Source organism: Stegostoma tigrinum, unplaced genomic scaffold, assembly GCF_030684315.1.
Source record: "Stegostoma tigrinum isolate sSteTig4 unplaced genomic scaffold, sSteTig4.hap1 scaffold_179, whole genome shotgun sequence".
NCBI lineage: Eukaryota > Metazoa > Chordata > Chondrichthyes > Orectolobiformes > Stegostomatidae > Stegostoma > Stegostoma tigrinum.
Genome location: NW_026728119.1, coordinates 389256 through 411857, shown reverse-complemented (window position 1 = coordinate 411857; position 22602 = coordinate 389256). Strand labels below are relative to the sequence as shown.

Genomic DNA, 22602 nt, shown 5'->3' with positions numbered 1-22602 from the left:
CCGATCGTTTTGTACACTTCTATCAAGTCACCTCTCATCCTTTGTCATTCTAGAGAGGAAAGCCCTAGATCTCTCAACCTTTCCTCAGAAGAGCTTCCCTCCATTCCAGGCAACATCCTGGAAAATTTCCTCTGCACCTTTTACAATGCTTCCAGATCTTTCCTGTAATGAGGTGATCAGAATTGAACACAATACTCCAGATGTGGCTGAACCAAGCTTTGGTACAGCTCGAGCATAACTTCACGGCTCTTGAACTCAATCCCTCTATTAATGAAAGCTAAAATACCATAAGCCTTCTTAACAACTCTATCCACCTGCTTTCAGGGAACTTTGAGCATGAACCTCTGCTCATCTGCACTGCCAAGAATCTTTCCGTTAACCCTGTATTCTGCTTTCAAGTTTGTCCTTCAGAAATGAATCACCTCACACGTTTTAGGGTTAAACTCCATTTACCACTTCTCAGCCCAACTCTGCATTCTATCAATGTCCCTTTGTAACCTAGAACAGCCGTCCACACTGTCCACAGTTACCCACCTTTATATCATCCACAAACTTACTAATCCATCATTCCACTCGTTCATCCAAATCATTTACAAAAATCACAAATAGAAGAGGGCCCTGAACAGATCCTTGTGGTACACCACTCGTAACAGAGCACCATGTTGAATATTTCCCGTCCACTACCACCGTTTGCCCTAGAAGGGTCAGCCAATCTGCCACATTTCCCCATATCCCATGTCTCCTTACCTTCTGCATGAGCCTACCCTGGGGAACCTTAACAAAGGCCTGGGTCAAATCCGCATATACCACATCCACTGCTCCACCTTCATCCACGTGTTTGGTCACCTCTTCAAAGAATTCAATAAGGTTTGTGAGGAATGATCCAACCATTACAAATCCATGCTGCACATCACGAATCAAACTGTGCCTGTCCAAGTGATCATAAATTCTATCTCTCAGAGCCCTTTCCAATAATTTGCCCAGCACTGAAGTAAGACTGAGCGTTCTATAATTTCTGGGGTTATTCCTGTTGCCTTTTTTGAACAAAGGAATGATGTTTGCCTCTTTCCAATCTTCCATCAATATAACCATGGAGAGTGAGGATGAAAAGCTCATCGCCACAGGCCCTGCGATCTTGTCCTTCACTTCCCACAGAATCCTTAGATAAATCCCATCAGGGCTGGATGACGTATCTACCTTCAACATCCTCAGAATTCGTAGTACATCTTCTTTACTAACATCCACCCCCTCTAGCCTACCTATTTCACAACGTCCTCCTCCACAACGAGGTCCCTCTCAGGTGTGAATACTGAAGAAAAGTATTCATTAAGGACCCCTCCTATCTCTTTCGGCTCTGTGCACAAATTCCCTTTACAATTCTTGATTGGCCCTACCCTTTCTCTGTTCATTCTCTTGTTCTGCACATACGTGTAAAAAAGCCTTGGGGTTTTCCTTGATGCTATCCACCAAACGTTTCTCATGCCCCATTATAGCTCTCCTAAGCCTTTTCTTCAGCTCCTTCCTGGCTAACTTGTATATACCGTCCTGTGATGAAGACATTCAGTTTCTGGAGGATTAACAGTTTAGGCCTGACAACGAGAAATGCTCTTGACAATGCAAGAACTTGAGGTGAGTGTAAATGGTGAAGACCTGACTGATATTTCCTCTTGTACGGGAGAATAAAACTGGGGAAATAATTTTAAAAATAAAACAGGTTCTGAGGAAGGACCACTGAACCCAAAACATTAATTCTCATTTCTCTTCATGGATGCCGCCAGGCTGCTGAGCTTTTCCAGTAATTTTTGTATTTCTTTAGGAATAAGACACATTCTTGTTAACACAAATTATATATGTATTAAACATATATTAAACATGTTATTTTTAAATTATGCAGGCACATATAAACATACCTTTAAAACGAGTGCAGTCATATGTTGCTCTGTGTATTACAGCAGCAATGATACAACTACATGGAGCAGGGAATGTGATGTACGCATATAATGGAGACAATGTTCAAGGAGACCTCACACGTTCCAGTTTGGGGGTTGGCTAGCGTTATTGTGCGATTCAACTCAGAGGGGAAAAATTAACCTACCTGAAAAGCAACAGCCTATCGCTCCCTCTCTATTTCCTTGTTCCTCATCACATCAATGTATGAGAGCTGAAAACGCACCAATCATCTTTACCACTCATGGAGGACTCATGGCGAGGATTAATTGGAATCTCCCACTGCCTGTAGCAAAGGGAATACAGCCAAATCTAATAGTTCCAGGAAATAATCCCATTACCAACAACCTGTGCGAGCAGAATAAATTTTGGAAGCAGAATAATAGTTGGGACAATCTCTCACATTCTTCCTTTTATCATGAGTTTAACTGTTACATGGACAATGTTCTTTCAAATTAATATTTCAGCTTGTCATCAAATATACGTGTGTGTGTGTGTGTGTGTGTGTGTGTGTGTGTGTGTGTGTGTTTGTGTGACTCTGTGTGTGTGTGTGTGTGTGTGTGTGTGTGTGTGTGTGTTTGTGAACTGCATATGTCATTCTTCATTCCATCATAGTTTGAGTAAATTTGTTTTGATCATAAATATGTTGTTTTCGCAGATTAAAGAAAACTGCCTGACTTGCTCCTTACACCGACCCTGACGCAGTCTGAGCCCTATATCATCGGCCACATCACCAACCTGGTTACATATAAAATTTGCTGTGACCAGTGGAGGAGTGGGACTGGAAAAGGAAACAGTGACCAGCCAAGCCAGGGAACCATAGACCAGAGAGGCTGACATGAGTGCTGGGTAAGTTGTTGGAGGGGATTCTGAGGGATAGGGTTTACAAGCAGTTTGAAAAGTAAGTATTGATTAGGGATAGTAAGCATGGCTTTGTGCAGTGAAAATCGTGTCTCACTAACTTGATTATTTTGAAGAGGTGATAAAGAAGGTTGATGAAGGCTGTGTGGTAGACATTTTCTATATGGGCTTCAGGAAGGTGTTCGGTAACGTTCGGAATTGTAAACAGATTAGTAATGGTGGCTCACATGGGATCCAGACGAGTAGCTAGCCAATTGAATTCAAAATTGGCTTGAATGCAGAGGATTGTTTTACAGACTGGAGACCAGTGACCAGCGGTGTGCCGCAAGTATCAGCTCTGAGTTCACTGCTTTCTATCATTATACAGTCAATGCTGGGGCCCTGGGGACTGTTGCTGAATAAAGAGACCTTTAGTGCACACACATAGTTCCTTGAATGTGGAGGAGCATGTGAGACAGGGTAGGGAAGGACACATTTGTCATGACTGCCCTAATCAGTCAGAGCATTGGGTATAGGGGTTGGGATGGCATGTTGCTCCTGTACAGGACATTGATGAGGCCACTTTAAGAATACTGTGCACATATCGGTTGGCTCTGCTAAAGGAAGGATATTGTTAACCTTGAGAGGCACAGAAAAAACAGATTTACAAGGATGTTCAAGGACAGGAGGGTTTGAACTGTCAGGAGAGGCTGAACAGTTTGAAGTGTTTTCCCCTGGAGTGCTGGAGGCTGAAGGGTGACATGACAGATGTTTATAAGATCATGAGGGACATGAATAGTCTGAATAACCAAGGTCTGTTTCCCAGGAGAGGGGAGGCCAAAATTAAAGGGCTAAGGTTGAATGTGAGAGGGGAACGACCTAGAAGGGAACTTAGGGCAAAGTTTTCACGCAGAGAGAGATGTGTGATCAGAAAGTGCTGTCAGAAGTGGTGAAGGTGTGTGCAATTACACAGCTAAAAAAGTATCTGGATTGGTACATGAATAGGAAAAGTTGAGGGGGATATGGACCAAATATTTGCAAATGGGAATAGATCAGATTACATATCAAGTCAGTGGGGGAAAATAATCAGTTTCTGCGTTGTGTGACTTTCTGATTCCATCAGGTGGACGAGAAGAAATTCTAAAACGGCATTTGGAGTGGGAAATCTCTTCCCCAGAGGTCTGTGGTGCCTTTGTGTTGACATTTATTCAGAGATACGTTAATGAAATAGTTGACAGATGTTAAACAAAACATGATTTATTTAAACACTGTAGTCAAAGTAGAACCAAAAAAGAGGAACTTAGAATAACCTCGCTCTGGTGGATAACCTAATAGTATAATAGCTACAGCAAATATTACTAATTAGCTGTTCCAGCATAGTAACAGCCCATAAACAGACACTTTGGTAAGAAATAAAATTCATTCACAGGTTCTCACATGCAGTTCTCCAATTCAGGATGAGGAACCAATCATCCAAAGAAAATTCTGCAGCCAGGAGACATTCACTGAAGCTTCCAACTCCATTGAGACACCAGTAGCTTCTGATGCAACTGAAAAGCAAAACTCAGAAATTCTGATCCGTGCGAGCTCATCACACTCATTCAGGCTGCATTAAAACAAAAACCCAAGGCCTCTCAAGACTGTTTACTCAATGGTCTTAACTAGACAGCTTTGTGCCTCTCGTTCAATCCTTCTCTTAAAAGAAACCAAAATAAAATAATCTCTCACAGTTACAGCAATGTCACATGAGTTCACACATCCAACTGTTCCTTAGGAACCCAGGGTGGATCAATTCAGCATTTGGCCCTGCTCTACAGCCCCTTGAGCCCCCTACATATTGAAAGGAGAAGGCCATTGAGACCCTACAGTCACTTACATGAAAACAGACTGAGGTAACATGACAAGCAAATGGAGCTAGGCTGTACAGATAGTCTGCTTCACGCTGTTCAACGTGCCTCCATTGTTCATGGTACACATGCAGTACTTTAATGCAGCTTTACAGTTGTGTGGTGGGAAGCCTAATGCTTTGTGCAAAATCACAAGTGGCATCCTCTGAAAAGACATGCTTGCGTTCTCTATGGAGATCAGAATCTGGTTGGTCTGGGTAATGTCACAAAGAGGGTATTATGGCTGCTGTCAGGATTGTGAACAACATGGCGTTCAGTGTAGGGTCACAGATTAATGTGGGGAGAGTTCATTCAGAGCCTGCGCTTCTCTCTGAATCACTGTGGGGCTCTATGTCATTTTACATGTAAAATCCACATGTATTTACATGGGTCACGTATGGGATTTCTGACCCTATCAATTTCTTTTGTGGATATAAGAGTTCATCACCAACTTTGTAATTTTAATGCAGTAATCTCTGATTCTCTCACAGCACAACATATTAAACACTCACTTTCTTCACTCGCTCCTCATGGTACCATCATCTCAGGGATTAGACTGGTGATGACCATTTGTACCGTGTCTGTGGCAAGGAGTTCTTTCATTACAAAAGAGATCAAGCCTGTGCACAGTGCCCATAAATACTCTTTCATCAAGGCTGTACATGTGCAGACATATGGTTCTATTCATGTACATGAATCATCTTACAATGAAGGACAACATACCATTTACTTCCCTCATGACTGATACCCCTGCATGTACTAATTTTGGTGACCTATGATCAAGGACATACAGGCCCTTTCGTGACCACAACACATCCCAACCTCACATCATCTAATCATTACAAAATGAGATGTATGCTGTTGCTGGCCACATTCAAATTGTTTGTATGCCTTTTAAATTACTGTGGTCCAAACACTGATTCATGTGATACCCTAAATGTAGCAGCATTCAGCCTGGAAAAGGGCTCCATTCTCTGTAATGTCTCAACTAAACAATTCTCAATCCAGGTAGTATATTCCACCTTACCTCTCAACTCTAATTTTATTCACTCACCTCTGTGCAACCATATCAAAATTATTCTGTAAATTCAAATACACCACTCCCACTGGTTCTCATGTGTGGATGCTTCAACTGTTATATACATATTACTCAGTCGTACATGCACTGGGCAAAGGATCACAACACACAGGAATTGCCAAAACAAATAGGAAAGTACATCAACTTCAGTCGATAATCTAGTTTTCTCTATTTTTACATCTCATCACCCATATTCTCTCTCTCTCTTTCTCTCTATCTCATACATACATGACATAAATAAAGTTAATGAATACTCCAATCTTTCTCCATGTTTTATCTCTCAAAGCTCCCTCTTTCAGTTTAAATGTATTGTTTGCATTTGGATGTGACATGATGACAATTGAGTAATGAAACTGAAAAAAACATCATGAGGAAGGAACTGGCTAGAGTTAATAGGAATAGAATCTTAGGGAAGATGGTGGAGTAGCAATGGAAGACATTTCCGGGGATAATTTGGACACACATCTGAAATTTTTGGATGTTTCAATTAACATAAACTGCACAGGTTTACCAAAGATAACTTCCATTTCCTGAATCTAAGTTGACTCTGCCAAGTCATATCATGATTTCCCAAGTGTCTAGTTTTTAAAGCCCTCAAAAAAGGTTCCATATTTTCCTCATAACAGATACCAAGTTGCCCAAAATGTATTTTTATTTTGATTTCCCTCTCAGTCCAGTTTTTTTTATGTGCGTTACAACAGTTACTTCCAACTGGCAATTCCAGAATCTGAAGAATTTTGAATGGTAATCAATAATTCTTTCTCGTAGTTACAAGTTTTAAATGACATTTGGACAAGTTCATGAACAGGAAACAGTTGGAGAGATATGGGTCAAGCCCAGGCAGATGGGACTAGGATAGTTTGGGATTATGTTTGACATGGACTGGTTGGGCTGAAGAGCTGTCTGACCCTGTAACTCCTTCACAAGCTTTTTCCCCACCTCCATGTATTCTCTGGGACATACCAGAGCAAAGTACCAAACTTCAGTTCAATTAGTTTTGAGCAATTCCTCTTTATTAATTCTAATCTCCCACAGTTTCTCATTTTCACAGTCACTGTCCTGTAGAATTTCTGAAAGATTTCCTATATCTTATTCTGTGGAGACAGAATTAATGTATTCACTCAGCAGTGGGTCAGTGGGGGTTGGGGTGAAGAGAGATGGCCTCTGTCAACAAGTGAACACATCAGAGCACTGCACTTAGGAGATGATGGACATGGCACCACTGCTACTTGGAAAGTTCTAGAATCTAAACAGTTCAAGGAAACTGTCATTTGATGGCCATCGACGGGTTATGCTGAAACCATTGACACAAAGCTGTGACCAGCTCATTTTAGAATCAAACTGGCTCCACACTTTACAACTGACATAGGTCGAGGTAGAGATAAGAATAAGTACACAATCAAAATTTTAGTAACTGCAAGTGTGGCCAGAAGAGAAATGCGACTGGAAAGGAGCAGATTATGCTTTAATCATAAACAGCACTGAGGCAGAAGTGAAGACTGGGAATATTATTGGTGATAAAGGGAATACTGTGATATAAATCAGCTCAGGACAAAATGGGCCAACGGTGTTTATGAACACTTTTATTCTTCCTCAGATGTTTGTTAAGCGAAGGTGAAAAAAACCCTCGAATAAGAATTGAGTTTGTAATTGAAAGTGAATACAATAGTTTCCTTCTTTGCCAAATACAGAGCTTAGAAATTGAGTCGCTGGTCACAGAATAAATGAATGGGCAGAGATAGAGAGACTTACCGGGAACACCAACAATAGCGAGGATGGGATAGTAACCAGCTTGAATAATCATCAGTACAGCTTCTATCCACAATGTTAAAGGCGCCCAATTGAGAGAAAGATAGTAAAGGCCATCGGATAAACCCCTGTCCATTGTTGGAACATTCCAATCTATTCCTCTCAGATGCTGGCACATTATTGTCACATTCCCGGCTGTGGTTCTGAGATTCTGGTCCATAATTTGGAACATCCCAATCTGCTGGTCACAGATTCTGATCTCTCCCTCTCCCTGGAGCTGCTGATCCCAATTGTGTTGATTATGCCACAGCCACAGATACTGTGGGATAACGCATTGGGAGAAACCCCTTATTAATAGAAGAGGGAAACCCTCCAGTGACACAGTTAGTATCCATGGAGACTGACATTAATTCGAGTCACTGAACAAACAGCTCCAGTTAACCCCTTCCACTCTGACACTTTTAATGTAACAACAATACCTGGTTTGGGTGACATTGCCTGCTATTGGACTCAATGCCCATCTCCAATTCCTCTCACAATGATAGAGACAGAGGAGAAAGTTGATACTTTCTCTGCACAGGCTCGATGATTCTGCCGTGTTATCCACATGTGATGACGTATGTAACCATTTTCCTGAGAGCCAAATGAGAGGTTGTTATTTCACCAAAGTCTCCTCCACCACAACAACTGCCAATCCAAACACTGTCTCTGGCCACGACAACCTGGAGAAAGGCAGGAAATGTGGGTTTTGCTGAACTTTCCTCTCACTGCCCTAATAAATGAACATTTTATCCTTAACACAATATTTTCAATAATTTGCTTCTAAAGTTGCAAACAAATTTTTTGCAGTTTATACAGCCTTTCCTGACCAATTTTTTTAGCCTGAGCCCAAAAGTAAACATTACATTTCCAATAGCTTTGCTTATTGGGAGGAAAGGGTCAGAGACAATATCTATGTGAGTGATTAAGGAACAGTAAGGAAGAGGGGACAGTGGCTGTGCAGTCTGGACAGGATGAACTTGATATTGCCCAGTAGGCTATTTCTTCTTCATAGATGGAATAAAACAAAATGCAGAGAAAGAGACAGAATAAATTTGGCTGAAGGATTGGCGACTGACAAGGTGAACAAAACACGATAGGTTGCAACGGAACGGAGGAGAAATGATTTTATATACACTGTTTAATCAGCGTGTGTGTGTAGACATATAAGATTGTTCACATATGCTCAACACACTCAGGGTTATTAATGAAGATATGATGTACACAATATGGCATAGGCGATGTGACCTTGTCTTGTTTGTGTCTTGTTAACATTGCATTCAGTTGAGGGAACCCATCTCCCCCATTCATAACCTTATTTACTCCCATTGTACATCTGCTTCTCTTTCAACACAATTAAAAGCCGATTTGTATTTTGCACGGCACCCCAACACCCTCTGTTTTCTGTTAGCCCTCCTCCACCTCTCGTAAGGTATTAAAAAGGCCATTTCCCGAACCTGTTCAGTTCTGAAAAAGGGTCTTGCTGGACTTAAAGCCTTAACCCTGTTTCTCTGTCTCCACCGATGCATCTCGACCTGCTGAATTTCTCCAGAAATGAATCAGCACTGACTGAATTTTCAACAAAACAAAGAACCATGCATGCTGGAAATCTGAAAAATGAAAAATTGCTGCAGAAACTGGAAGCTTTGAAAAGGCATCACTGGGTCCAACAGCTTAACTTTGCTTTCACTCTACAGACACTGCCAGACCTGCTGAGTTTCTTCAGCAAATTGTGTTTTTGAATAAATCCCAAAAACGTGTGTCAAAGTTGCTCAAACACCCTGTCCAACATGGATCACCAAACACTGAGAAGTGAGTGACAGTGCAAGGTGAAAAAATTACTTGGTTCTGAAACTACACAACTCTAGCCTCACTGACAGTACAGAGCTCTTAATCATGGTCAGGGAGAGAAACATTCACTTTAAAAACCTTCCGACAGTGTGGAAACAAGCCCACCAGCCTAACAAATCCACACCGACTCTCACAGCATGCCATCCAGACCCAGCCCCCTATTACTCACCTAATCCACACAATGGGCACTTTAGCATGGGCAATTCACCGAGCCTGCACAGCTTAGATCTGTGGGTGGAAAGTGGACCACCTGGAGGACACCCACGCAAACATGGGAGAACATGCAAACTCCACACAGTCACCTGAGGGTAGAATTGAGCCGACATCACAGGGGCTGTGAGGCAGCAGTGTTAACCACTGAGCCACTGTGCCACCCAAAGATGTTCCTACTGGAAAGGGAAAGGTTCAGATGAATATGTTAAAGCGTTTTGAGCAACGTGACAAATTGGAGATGTGACACCATGGAGAGACTGTCAGTAGAATGAGAATATTAAAATGTAAGTGTTACCACATCAGAAAATAGAGTAGGTCACTGCGTACAAGGGCAATGGGGACTCAGTCTGAACTGGGGAACATTACATTGCACTTATTGCAGCTCAAAACTGGGCATCCATGTGGTGATGGAAACCACAGCAGCAGCAGCAGAAGCAGAATTGTATTCCACCAGAATCTGTGACTCTTTGTCCCGGATAATCCCTCAGTCTATGATTCCCATGAAGCTGATCAATGGTTCAGTGACGAGTGCAGGCAAACATGCCGGGGTCAGAACCATGCGTACCTGAAACTGATGCCAACCCATTATAGCGACTGCATTCAACTGCTTGCATTACAAACAGCAGAACTAATGCATTACAGACAGGGTGGAAGGATTGCAACTATTCTGCTACAACCAGTCATGAATGGTGATGGGGGCAGCAGGAACTGCCGATGCTAGAATTTGAGATAACAAGCTGTGGAGTTGGATGAACACAGCAGGCCAGGCAGCATCAGAGGAGCAGGAAAGCTGATGTTTCAGGTCTGGACCCTTCTTCAGAAAAAAAGTAGGGGAACAGAGCTCTGAAATAGAGAGAGGGGGAGGCAGTGATAGAAGGTAGATAGTGGAGCAGATAGGTGGAGAGAGGATGGACAGGTCAAGGAGTTGGGGATAAAGCCAGTAAAGGTGAGGTAGGTAGGGAGATTTGACGGGGGTTGGTCAGTGAGGAGGGAGGGGCGAGTAGTGGGAGGGAAGACGGACAGGTCGAGGAGGCAGGAATGAGACTAGTAGAGGTGAGGTTAGTGTAGGTGGGAAGTGGGGGTGGGGGTTGGTCAGTGAGGGGGGAGTGTAGGTGCTCCACAAAGCAGTCTCCAAGCATTCGAGATAACACGGTGTGAAGCTGGATGAACACAGCAGGCCAAGCAGATTCAGGGGAGCAGGAAATTTTGACGTTTCAGATCGGGACCCTTATTCAAAAATGGGTGAGAGGAAGGGGATTCTGAAATAAATAGGGAGACAGGGAGGCGGATAGAAGGTGGACAAAGGAGAAGATAGGGTGAAAGGAGACAGACAGGTCAAAGAGTTGGGGTTCAAACCAGTGAAGGTGACTGTAGGTGTGGAGTTAAGGGGAGATAGGTCAGTCCAGGGAGGATGGATAGGTTGGGAGGGTGTTGCGTGAGGATAGTGGATAGGGGATGGGGGTGGGGCTTGAGAAGGGAGGAATGGTTAGGGAGGCAGGGACTAGCTGGGCTGGTTTTGGCATGTGGTCGAGTGAAGGGAGATTTTGAAGCTTGTGAAATCCACATTGATACCCTTGGGCTGCAGGGTTCCCAAGCGAAATATGAGATGCAGTTCCTGCATCTTTCGGGTGGCATCATTGTGGCAATGCAGGAGGCCCAGGATGGACATGCCATCCGAGGAGTTGGGGGGGTTGGAAATTGAAATGGTTCGCAATTGGGAGGTGTAGTTGTTTGTTGCGAACAGAGGATAGGTGTTCCACAAAGCGGTCCCCAAGCCTCCGTATAGTTTCCTCAATGTAGAGGAGGCCACAACGGGAACAGCGGATACAGTGTATAACATTGACAGATGTGCAGGTGAACATCTGTTTGATGTGAAAAGTCTTCCTCGGGCCTGGGATGGGGGTGAAGGGGGAGATATAGGGGCAGGCATGGCACTTGCTTCGGTTGCAGGGAAACATGCCCGGGGTGGTGGGGCTGGAGGGGAGTGTGGAGCGGACAAGGGAGTCACAGAGAGAGCGGTCCTTCCGGAAAGCAGATAAGGGCAGGAACGGAAAAATGTCTTTGGTGGTGGGGTCGGATTGCAGGTGGCAGAAATGTCAGACGAAGATGCGTTGGATTTGGAGGTTGGTCATGTGGTATGTAAGGATAATGGGTATTCAATTTTGGTTATTATTGCGAATAGGGGGTGTGAGGGATGAGTTGCGGGAAATGCGGGAGACATGGTCGAGGGTATTTTTGATCACTGTGGAGGGGAAGTTGCGGTTTTTGAAAAAAGAGGACATCTGGGATGTTTGGGAGTATCATAGGCCGAGACATCTTTGTCAAAGATCATCAGTCTCCTTCGCTTTGTGCAGAACATCTTCAGTTTCACCAACCTGACCTTACAATTAATATCCCTCAGTTCCTGAATCATTCTGATCAATCTCCTTTCAATCACTCCACAGACCCTCACTTCCTTGGTGCACACCACCTGTTTGTGCAGACCCGAATGCTCTGTGTTCAAGTGGGTGATGTTATCACACACGGGCAATTGCTCAGTGACATCACCCTGAATCCTGGGCATTTCATGAACTGTGGGTTTCCTCTGATCCCAGTGGCTCTGATATCTTTTGAGCTGCAGACTCCAGCATTTGATTTTAAAGTTGAAGACAATGAAATTATTTCATTATTTTCAACCAGTAATGTACACATTTTGTATCAGAGATAATAGGAACTGCAGATGCTGGAGAATCCGAGATAACAAAGTGTGGAGCTGGATGAACACAGAAGGCGAAGCAACATCTTAGGAGCACAAAAGCTGACGTTTCGGGCTTGGACCCTTCATCAGAAAAGCGGAATGGGGAGAGGGTTCTGATATAAATAGGGAGTGAGGGAGAGGCGGATCAAAGATGGATTGAGGAGAAGATAGCTGGAGAGGCAAAGGTGGCAGAAAAACTGCTCAATGTCCTAACGTGACTGTCATTCGTGGATGTGTGGGTGAATGAGGACAAAGGTGAGCCCCTTACTGAGGACTAACCGTTTGACCTCAGTCAGTGGGAGGTCTGGGGGATGGTGAAAATTCGGCAGGGCTCAGCGTGGCTGTCTCCTCTGGGGCTGCTGGCTGTGGAGGCTGTGGGCTGTTTGGCCTGCTGTATTCATCCAGCTCCACATTTTGTTATCTCATGTACACATTTTGCTTCACATACTGTTCCCAGTCATCTGACTCTGGTGTTGGTGTGATGAAAATCATGTCCCACTAACATGAGGATTTTGCAGAGGTGACAAAGAAGGTTGGTGAAGACAGAGCGGGTAAAAATTGTTTGGATGCACTTTGGAAAGGTGTTTGAAAAGGTTCCTCATGGTAGACTGGTTAGATCACATGGAATCCAGTGGAAGCTAATGGTTTGGATCCAAGACTGGCTTGAAGGCAGGAGGCACAGAGTGATGGCGGAGTATTACATTTCAGACTGGAGACCTGTGACCTGTGGTGTGTCACAAGAATCAGTGCTGGGACACTGCTTAGCCATAACTTTATATAAATGATTTAGATGGAAGCATAGGAGGGATGGTTAGTAAGTTTGCCGATGGCCCCAAAATTCATGTTGATGTGGATAGTGAAGAATGTTATCTCAGAGTACAACGGGACCTTGATCAGATGGGCCTTTGAGTGACAGATAGAGTTCAGATAAATGTGATGTGATGCGATTTGGTAAGGCAAACTAGGGCAGGACTTACAAGTTCATGGTAAGGCCTTGGGGAGTGTCACCAAACAGAGACATTGGGGTGCAGATGCAAAATTCCTTGAAAGCGGAGCCACAGTTAGACAGGGTGGTGAAGAAGGCATTTGGCACGCTTGCTTTTATTGATCAATGTATTGAGTATCGGAGTTTGGACGTTATAATGCAGGTGTACAGAACATTGCCACTTTTCGAATACTGCATTCAGTTATAATATCCCTGCTACAGGAAAATTGTTTAACTGAAAGGTTTCAGGAAAAAAAACATTTACAAGAGTGGTGCTTGGATTGAATAGTTTGAGCGACAGGAAGAGGTGGCTGAATAGGCCGGAGCTGATTCCCTGTAACGTCATAGGCTGAGGCGTGACCTTACAGAGGTTTATAAAATCATGAGGGGCTTGGATGGGGTGAATTGTCAATATCTTTTTCTCAAGGAAAGGAATCCAAACCTGAGAGCATGGTTTAAGTTGACAGGCGAAAGGTTTAAAAGGGACCTGAGGGACAGTTTTACATGTAGAGAATGCTGCATGTACGGAGGAGGTGGTACAATCCCAGCTCTTAAACAGCATCAGGATTGGTAAATGAATAGGAAGGGGACGGAGGGATAGGGGCCAAATGTTGGCAAATGCGACTAAAATAACTTAGGATATCTGGTTCGAATAGACAAGTTGCAGCAATCAGTCTGTTTCCATCCTTTATATCTCTGCAGCTCTTGGATCTTAATTTGCAATGCTAAATTACCAGATTGTAATTGGAATGTTTGGAGTCGAAGCCAAACCATTTGTGACTTTTCAAGGTACTGAACTTAATATCCAGCAGCATCACGCTGCTCATTTCCATGAAGGGCGGGGAGTGACGTTAGGGATGTTGGAGTGGTTTGGGGACCAGAGTTCATATATTCCAGGTCAGATGGATTAGTCTAAGAAATTCTGTTTGTAACTGTGACCCAGTACTTCCTGACAGGGATATTACTTGATCAGAATTAGAATTTGTTTCAAGTATTTGATTTGATTTGGGAAGAGGCAGGCATTTTTATGCATTGCTAACAGTTCAGTTTGCTTAGTGCACAGAATAGAATGGCATAAAAATCAGACCCTTTTAGCAACTGCAGGCAGATTGACACTGCAGGCAGATACACATTCCAAAGAAACAGACGGGGTGGGATGGATTTGGAGGGAGGGGATAGTGATTCGCCTTTTTTTTGTAACAAAGAGTCACATTTATCAAGGGAGGGGGACCCACCATCTTCAGCGAGTGGTTCCTGCCGGCTGTGCACTGCCTGAGAGGGCGCTGGAAGCAGAATTATTCATGGCCCTCAGGAGAGAGTTGAATGATGAGATTTACAGGGCATCGGGAGGGACTGGTGAAGTTACCCATACAGAAAGCTGATGCAGAGTGACAGGCTGAAGCACCTTCCTCTGTGCTGGGACATTCTCTGAGCGTGCCGTTCTCTGCCGATTGTAGCTGCAATCTCACTGACCCGCTGCTAGTCATGGAGCTGGTTGATGAGGCTTGTTGGTGACGTCAGCTCTGCCCTACCTCATCTGATTGGTACATTTTCGATGATCTACATTCACTACGAAGATGTTTTCTAGAAAAGTGATGAAAAAGCACTGGTGCAAACTGACTTCTTTGCCCTGGTTAAGAAACCCAGGAGTTTGGGAACAACAGTAAAAACTGTCAGCAGTGATTTACAAGTCTTTGCACACAGTCAGGCTGGTGGAAAATAGGATCAAGTGTTTATTATACCAAGTGTTCACAGTTGGTGGCTATCTCATGTGTGGAAACATGGCCTTGCTTTTAGTGGTTTTGGTGTGAAGACAACACCACAGAAAAAGCATTTGTCCCTATCAGCTTTAATATCTGATATGTCCTTTGCCTAAGGACCCTATATTAAACTGATTTTTGGAGCAGGGAGTTGGAATACGAACTTTCTCCATGCATTATTGTGGTATTGCAGTGTTCCCAGGAATGATGAAGTCTTATTAAACCAATTTTAAAAGCAGACTGATCAAAACTTGAAAAATCCTAGGTCCAAACACCTTGTTATCTCAGATTCTCCAGCATTTGAAGTTCCTACTATCCTCGATATGCTGGGATATGCTCAATGCTCTGGAACCATAATCATGGAATTCCTAGAGTGTGGAAACAGGCCCTTCAGCCCAACAAGTCCACACCAAACCTCACAGCATCCCAGCCAGATCTATAACCCTCCTAATGTACCCCTCCCTCAATACAACAGGCAATTTAGCACAGCCAATCCACCTAACCTGCACATCTTTGGACTGTGGGAGTAAACTCACACAGACATGGGGAGAATGTGCAAACTCCACACAGGCAGTCGCCCAAGGCTGGAATCGAACCCGGGTCCGAGTGCTGTGAGGCAGCAGTGCTAACCACTGAGCCACCGTGCCACTGAAATGCTTTCTCTTAGTACTTTCACCCAACTTTCTCTAAATATGCTTGTTCCAAGGTAAACGTTAATCTCTCCTTTTCTGCATGTTCAGCACTTGCTCCGAATATTATTGCCTCATCCCTGGTACATGCTGCACCTTCCCACCAACACCATCCCTGAATACTCACACATGGCATCAGAAGTAAAAGAAAATCACCTGCCAACACTACCTCATTACAAATAGCATTTCAGAAAAAAATGCTATCGAAGTATTCACTAATTTTGAATTTGATGATGATGACTTGGATGTATTGAATGAGAGATTTTGGGAACACTGTGAGCCAGGAAAGGATATGGTGTATACAACGCACATTTTTCATTTGAGTGCAAAAGCAACCAATCAAACAGATGTGCACGTGGCTGCTTTATTTTTCGCAAGTCGAGGCCTGTGAGGTGAGTTTAATCAGATTACTGACTCACTGATGTGGGACACAACTGTGAATGACCAAGTCAGTGGCATATTACGCCAAAAGCCATTTCTCACATTAGCCAGACCAATAGATATTTGCGGATCTAGCAAAATGAGCCAGAGTGAAATAAAAATGCTACATCAAGATGCAGAATTGCCTGCCTACAAAGTACATTGTTGCTGTCAGAACTCTACATGCTTTTCAGCACCTGAGGCATGTTCTGCTCAGGGCCTGGCACAATGTCTCTGCCTTTCCCTGGCATTTTTGCACTTTGATGTCTCAACTAGAACCTAATGTCCCACAGTGCTCCTGTCTTGCCTGGTTGCTTATCACAGGCATAAGTCAGGCAGCTTAGCATCGTTATTACCAGCAGTCAGTCAAGGGCTGGTCAGCAGCTGTGGCAACTAATGCATTTTTTTCAACCAAATGGTCACGTCTACAAGTCTCAGGGAAACAGTTCTCAGTCAGGGCAAGGGAGACAGGATTCAGTCAGGGGATCCTGACACAGCATGTCCAAGGAATCATTTGATATCAGCCCAGGGACTTTGACAGTGTCAGTCAGCCATTGGGGCAATCAGGATCAGGGAATCTGTATCACTACAGTACAGAGAGGTGGCCACACTCACTACTAATTACATTCTCAAAATGCTGCAATAGACTTGTTGAGCCTGAATTATGTTCATCAATCCAAGCTGACCCTGTCCATTCCTGCCATTGGAGGTCAGTTTGATGAAATGCTCAAGGTTTTTGGGAGTTTGGGAGGTTCAAGTCCATAGCTCCCTGAAACAGCAGCACAAGTAGATAAGATGGTGAAGAATTTCGCTTTCATGGTAAACAGCATCAGGATATGGTCAACGTGGATGTCTGGTTCCTAAGTGGCATGTCAGAGCATGCACTATTTGTACGAGAATTACTATGGTTTCAACCACGAAATGGCCACAACTTGATCAAAAGAGAAAGTGACCATCAAGCAGTTTGAACCATCAGCTGTCAAATAAATTAAGACAGAGTTAAACGTATTGGCAGGAGTTTTTTTTACATTTTTTTAAAAAAAATTCATTCATGGGATGATCACATCACTGGATAGGAATGGCAGTTTCCTTCCCTAAAGGCCGTTGGTGAACAGATGGGTTTTTTCCAACAAAGACAATGGATTCACAGTCATCATCAAATTCTTATTTCCAGATGGATTCACACCTAGGTCCCCAGAACAGTATCTCAGCCTCTAGGGAAGTGATGGACAGAAGACTAAATAGAAAATATGTACTAGAAATCATACAATGTCTTGGTTTATGTTTCCATCATGAGATCCATCGCTGCTATGGACACCAGGTAAAGAGCTGAAGAGACTGCAATGCCCCCAGGCAGAATCACAGCGGTCACCAGGTTTCATAGCTGACTGGGAAAATGCAATCAGGGATTATAGGACATGACTCAGCCCAATCCTATGTTTGGATTTAAAACTTTCCTTTGATTTTTATCCACAAAATGAAAGATTACATTGTTTCCAATAAACAAATGTCTGTGGAGAGCAACAGAATCTGTCATTGTAAAGGTGTGCAGACCTATCTAACAAATAAAGGGCCATCGAGATCATCACAGAATTCCTACAGTGTGGAAGATGGCCATTCAGTCAATATCAACCCTGCAAAGAGCATCCCACCCAGTCTCACACCCTACCCTATGCCTGCATTTTGCACACAAGATACTATGGGCAATTTAGCATAGTCAATCTACATAATTTGCACAGTTTTGGACTGTGGGAGGAAACCAGAGCATCTGGAGGAAACTCACGCAGACAGTGTCTGGGTAAGACACTCTTTGTCAGGTCAGTGCGGACATGATGGGCTAAATGGTCTGCTCCCACACTGGAGGGATTCTATGATCTCCAGCAACAAGCCCAAAACACATGGTTTTTGAATCTACTATAACAATGTGTGGAGCTGGATGAACACAACAGGTCAAGCAGCATCTCAGGAGCACAAAAGCTGACGTTTCAGGCCTTGACCCTTCTCTAGGCCCGAAAAGTCAGCTTTTGTGCTCCTGAGATGCTGCTTGGACTGCTGTGTTCATCCAGCTCCACATATTGTTATCTTGGATTCTCCAGCATCTGCAGTTCCCATTATCACTGATACTATTTTTGATTCTACTGTTAGCTATATTCAAACCAATCAACTTATTCAGAAATTTGCTGGTAGTTAACCAGTCCTGATGAACCAGGAAATCCCTTTTCACATATCGTGCAGGTGGATAGTCTTTAGTCAGTGCGAATGTGTCGACGTGTTGTGACAACGTGACTATTTCCAAGCTCTACCTTACACAACTGTTAGTGTGACATTTTATTCACAATACCAGCACCTTTAATTGAGCAGGGATCGGTAACATCTGTACAAACAGCCCAAAACCATGGTTCATTTGATAGTGAGAGTGACAGCAAAGTTCTTCAACTGTGGTTGTCTGTGAACTCACTGGTGTGTTAACAGTTTGGATGACAATGAATCCCTTCCCACACTCAGAGCTCATGAAAGGTCTCTCCCCAGAGTGAACTCGCTGGTGTATCAGCGGGGAATTCGAATCAGCAAAGCCTTTCCCTCATGCAGAACAGGTCAATGGTCTCTCTCCAGTGTGACTCTGGTGGTCAGTTTCTAGCTGGGATGGATGAAGAAATTCCTTCCTGCAATCTGCACATTTCCACACTGTCTCCCAGTGTCACTGCACTGGTGTTCGGACATTTCAGATGAATCTTCACAGACTCTTCAACACACACACCATGTGCATTTCTCCCCAATGTGAGTGCTGCTTTTTCCTTCATTGTTCAAAATCCTGAGATAATTGGGTTGTGATAAACAAAGTGACCGTCAGACCTGGATGTGGACCTGTTTAAATTCTCCAACTGCAGACTATACTTTCAAACAGAAAGTTAAGTGTAGCGAGTAAGAAACCAGAAGGACACAGATTGTGAAACTGAGAAATTCTCTGGGCTTGTGTGGAGCGATACTTGGGGAAAATGCTGGATCACCATTAGAACAAATTCATTCATAAATATCCTCCAGGTAAGGGATCCAGTCAGTGTTTGCATAAAACTACCAAAAGAGAGGTGGGGGAGCCAGCGAGGAAGGACAGTCATTGTATAGATCTGTAACTCAATCTTTTGATCCCTCTGAAAGGTTAAGAATAGTGCAGAAGTAAAATTGTGGAAATCTGAAATGAAAACAAAAAATGCTTCGTCAGCATTGTACAGCACAAAACAATCCCTTTGGTCCCAGTTGTCCACGCTGACTAGATATCCCAAATTAATCTAATCCCATTTGCAAGCATTTGACCTATATTCTGCTACACCCTTCCCATTCACATACAACATTTAAAAAGGTATCTGGATGGGTAACTGTACCAGCTTCCACCAGTTCCTCTGGCAGCTCATTCTACACAGGCACCACCCACTTTCCCTTTTAAAAAAAAGGAAATTCGCTGGAAAAGCTCAGCAGGCCTGTAGCATCTGTTAAGGAGGAAAAAAAAGTTAACATTTCAGGACCGGTGACCCTTCCTCAGAACCCGAAACTCTTCTCTCCTCCACAGATGCTGCCAAACCTGCTGAGCTTTTCCAGCAAATTTGTTTTTTTTTAAGATTTAAGGCATCTGCAGTTCTTTTGGTTCCCTTTTAAGACTTTCCCTCTCAGCTTAAGCCAATGTTATTAGTTCTAGTCTCCCCTAACCTGGGAAAACAATCTTGGCCATTCACCCTACGCCCACCATAATTTTAACAACCTCTATAAGGTCACCAGTCAGCCTTCAATGCTCCAGGGAAAATAGACCCAGCATATTCAACTTCTCCCTACAGCTCAAAACTGCCACCTCTTGCAACATCCTTGTAAATCTTTTCTGCACCCTGCCAAGTTCAACAGCATCATTCCTATAGCAGGGAGACCAGAACTGAACACAGTATTCCAAACGCAGCATCATCAATGCCTTGTTCAGCCTATAACATGACCTCCCAACTCCTACACTCAATGCACTGACCAATAAATGCAAGCATAGCAAATATCATCTTCACTACCTTCTGTACCTGCAATCCACCTTCAAGGAACTGTGCACATGCACCCCAAGGAGTCCCTGTTGCATAACAGTCCCCAGGGCCTCATCATTAACTGTTTAAGTCCTGCGCTGATTTGCATTACCATAATGCAATCGCTCACATTTAGCTGAACAAACTTATTTCTATCACTCCTTGGCCCATCAACCCATGTGATTACGTTCCCATTGTGCTTGGGAAGTAAACGCCTTTGCTGTCTACTACAACAACAATTTTAGTGTGATCTGCAAACTTACTAACCATTCCTCCAATATTCATTCCACATGATTTGCATCAATGATTAAAAAAGCAGTGGACCCAGCACCGATCCTTGCAGCACACTGCTGTTCATAGTCATCTAGACTGAATCCGCTCCCCCCCCGGCTGACCATAATCTTGTCTCCTACCTTCAAGCCAATTTTGTTTCAAATAGCTAACTCTCCCTGGGTTCCATTTGATCTAATCTTGCTAACCAATCTGTCATGTGGAGCTTTGGTGAATGTCTATTATGGACTTCAGCAAGGCAATGTCCACTGCTTTGCCTTCTTCAATCTTCTTTGTCACTTCTTCAAAAAACTCAATCAATTAAGTGAGACAAGATTTCCTACTCACAAAGCCATGTTGACTATCCCTAATCAGTCTTTGCTTCTCTAAACACATGCAAATCCTGTCCCTCAGAATCCCCACCAGCAACTTACCCACCACTGACATCAGGCTCAACGGTCGATGGTCCCGTGGCTTTTCCTTAAAGAATGGCACCACATTAGCCACCCGGCCTTCTGGCACTTCACTAGTGTCAGTGATACAAATACCTCAGCAAGGGGCCAGCAATTACTTCCCCAGCTTCTCCCAGAGTTTGTGGGTAACACCTGATCAGGTGCCAGGAACCTATCCACCTTTATGCATTTTAAGACATCCAGCACCGAGATCTCTGTAATATAGACACTTTTCACGACTCATTATTTATGTCTCCATGTTCTCTAGCTTCCATATCCTTCTCTGCAGTAAATACTAATGTGAAATACTCATTCACTATCTCAGCCTGCAGTTCCACACAGACAGCCTCGTTGATCTTTAAAGGGGCCCTATTTTCTCCCTAGTTGCTTTTTTGTCCCAAATGAAGTTTCAGAATCTCTTGGGATTCCCCTTAACTTGATTTGCCAAGGATAGCTCATGTCTCCTTTTTGCCGTCCTGATTTCTCGAGTATATTCCTACTGCCCTTGTACTTCGAGGGATTGACCCAATTCCTGCTGTCAATACCCGACATGTGCTGCCGCCTTTTTCTTGACCACAGCCTCAATTTCTCCAGTCAGCCAGTATCCCCTACATTTACCAGCCTTGCCCTTCACATGAACAGCAACATATTGTGTCTGGGCTCTCCTTATTTCAGTTTTGAAGACCTCCCACTTTCCAAGCATTCCTTGACCTGCATATTACCTCTCTCGATCATCTTTTGCAAGTTCTTGCCCAACAATGTCAAAGTTGGCCTTACTCCAATTTAGAATTTTGAAATGTATATTAAATAAATAAGTTTTATTTTAAACTGATCACATCTGCCTGCATCTGGCATATACTCCTCTAAACCTCTCTTGTCTATGTCCTAATTCAAATGTCTTTTAAACAACGTGACTGTACCTGTATCTGCCACTTCCTCTGAAAGTTTGTTCCACACATGGACAACTCCGTAAAAATAAAAGTTTCCCTCATGTCTTTTTAAATATGTCTTTCTCCTCTCACCTAACACACATGTCCGCTTGTCTTGAAATCAGCCAACCTTGGGAATAAACCCTTGCTATTTGCATAATCTGTGCCCTCATGATTTTATGAACCTCTAAGGCCACTCGTTAACCCATTATGCTGCAGTGAGAAAAGTGCCAGCTTTGGCCGTCTATTTGATAATCAAGCCCTCCATTCCTGGCAACATCCCAGCAAGTCTATTCTGAACTGTCTCCAGTTTAATAATAATGTCCTTCCTGTAACAGGGCGACCAGAGCTGCACACAATACCTCAAATGAAGCCAAAACAATGTCCTGTACGACCTCAACATAACATCCCAACTCTGAGACTCTCAGGTCTGAGCAATGAAAGCAAGTGAGCTAAACAACTTATTAATCAATCACTCTGTCTACTTGTCTGCATAAACTTCAAAGAATTATGCACTTGAATCTCAGCATTTCTCTGTTCCACAACACTACCCTGGGTGCAACCATCAATTGTGCAAGTCCGACCCTGATCATTTTACCGAAATACAATGTCTCACATTTATTCAAATTGAACTTCATCCTCCACTCCTCAACCCATTGACATAATTGATCAAGATCTTGCTGTCATCTTCGATAACCTTCACTG

The 22602-nt window shown here is 43.5% G+C and overlaps 1 long non-coding RNA gene and 1 other non-coding gene across 3 annotated transcripts in view; one reads left to right on the top strand and one right to left on the bottom strand.

Annotated features, from left to right (window-relative positions):
* Nucleotides 1–8133: 8133 nt before the first annotated feature.
* Nucleotides 8134–22602, bottom strand: part of LOC132207851 (uncharacterized) — a 25908-nt gene continuing 11439 nt past the window's right edge. Inside the window, exon 4 of one of the 2 annotated variants that reach the window (XR_009443912.1) lies at nucleotides 8134–8222. This is a non-coding gene — a long non-coding RNA (uncharacterized LOC132207851). Of the gene's footprint in view, nucleotides 8223–19350; nucleotides 19385–22602 lie in introns of those variants that run through there. The other variant, XR_009443911.1, reaches the window with a different exon arrangement.
* On the top strand, nucleotides 15112–15303 carry LOC132207854 (U2 spliceosomal RNA). The gene has a single exon (XR_009443917.1). It is a non-coding gene; the product is annotated as a U2 spliceosomal RNA (small nuclear RNA).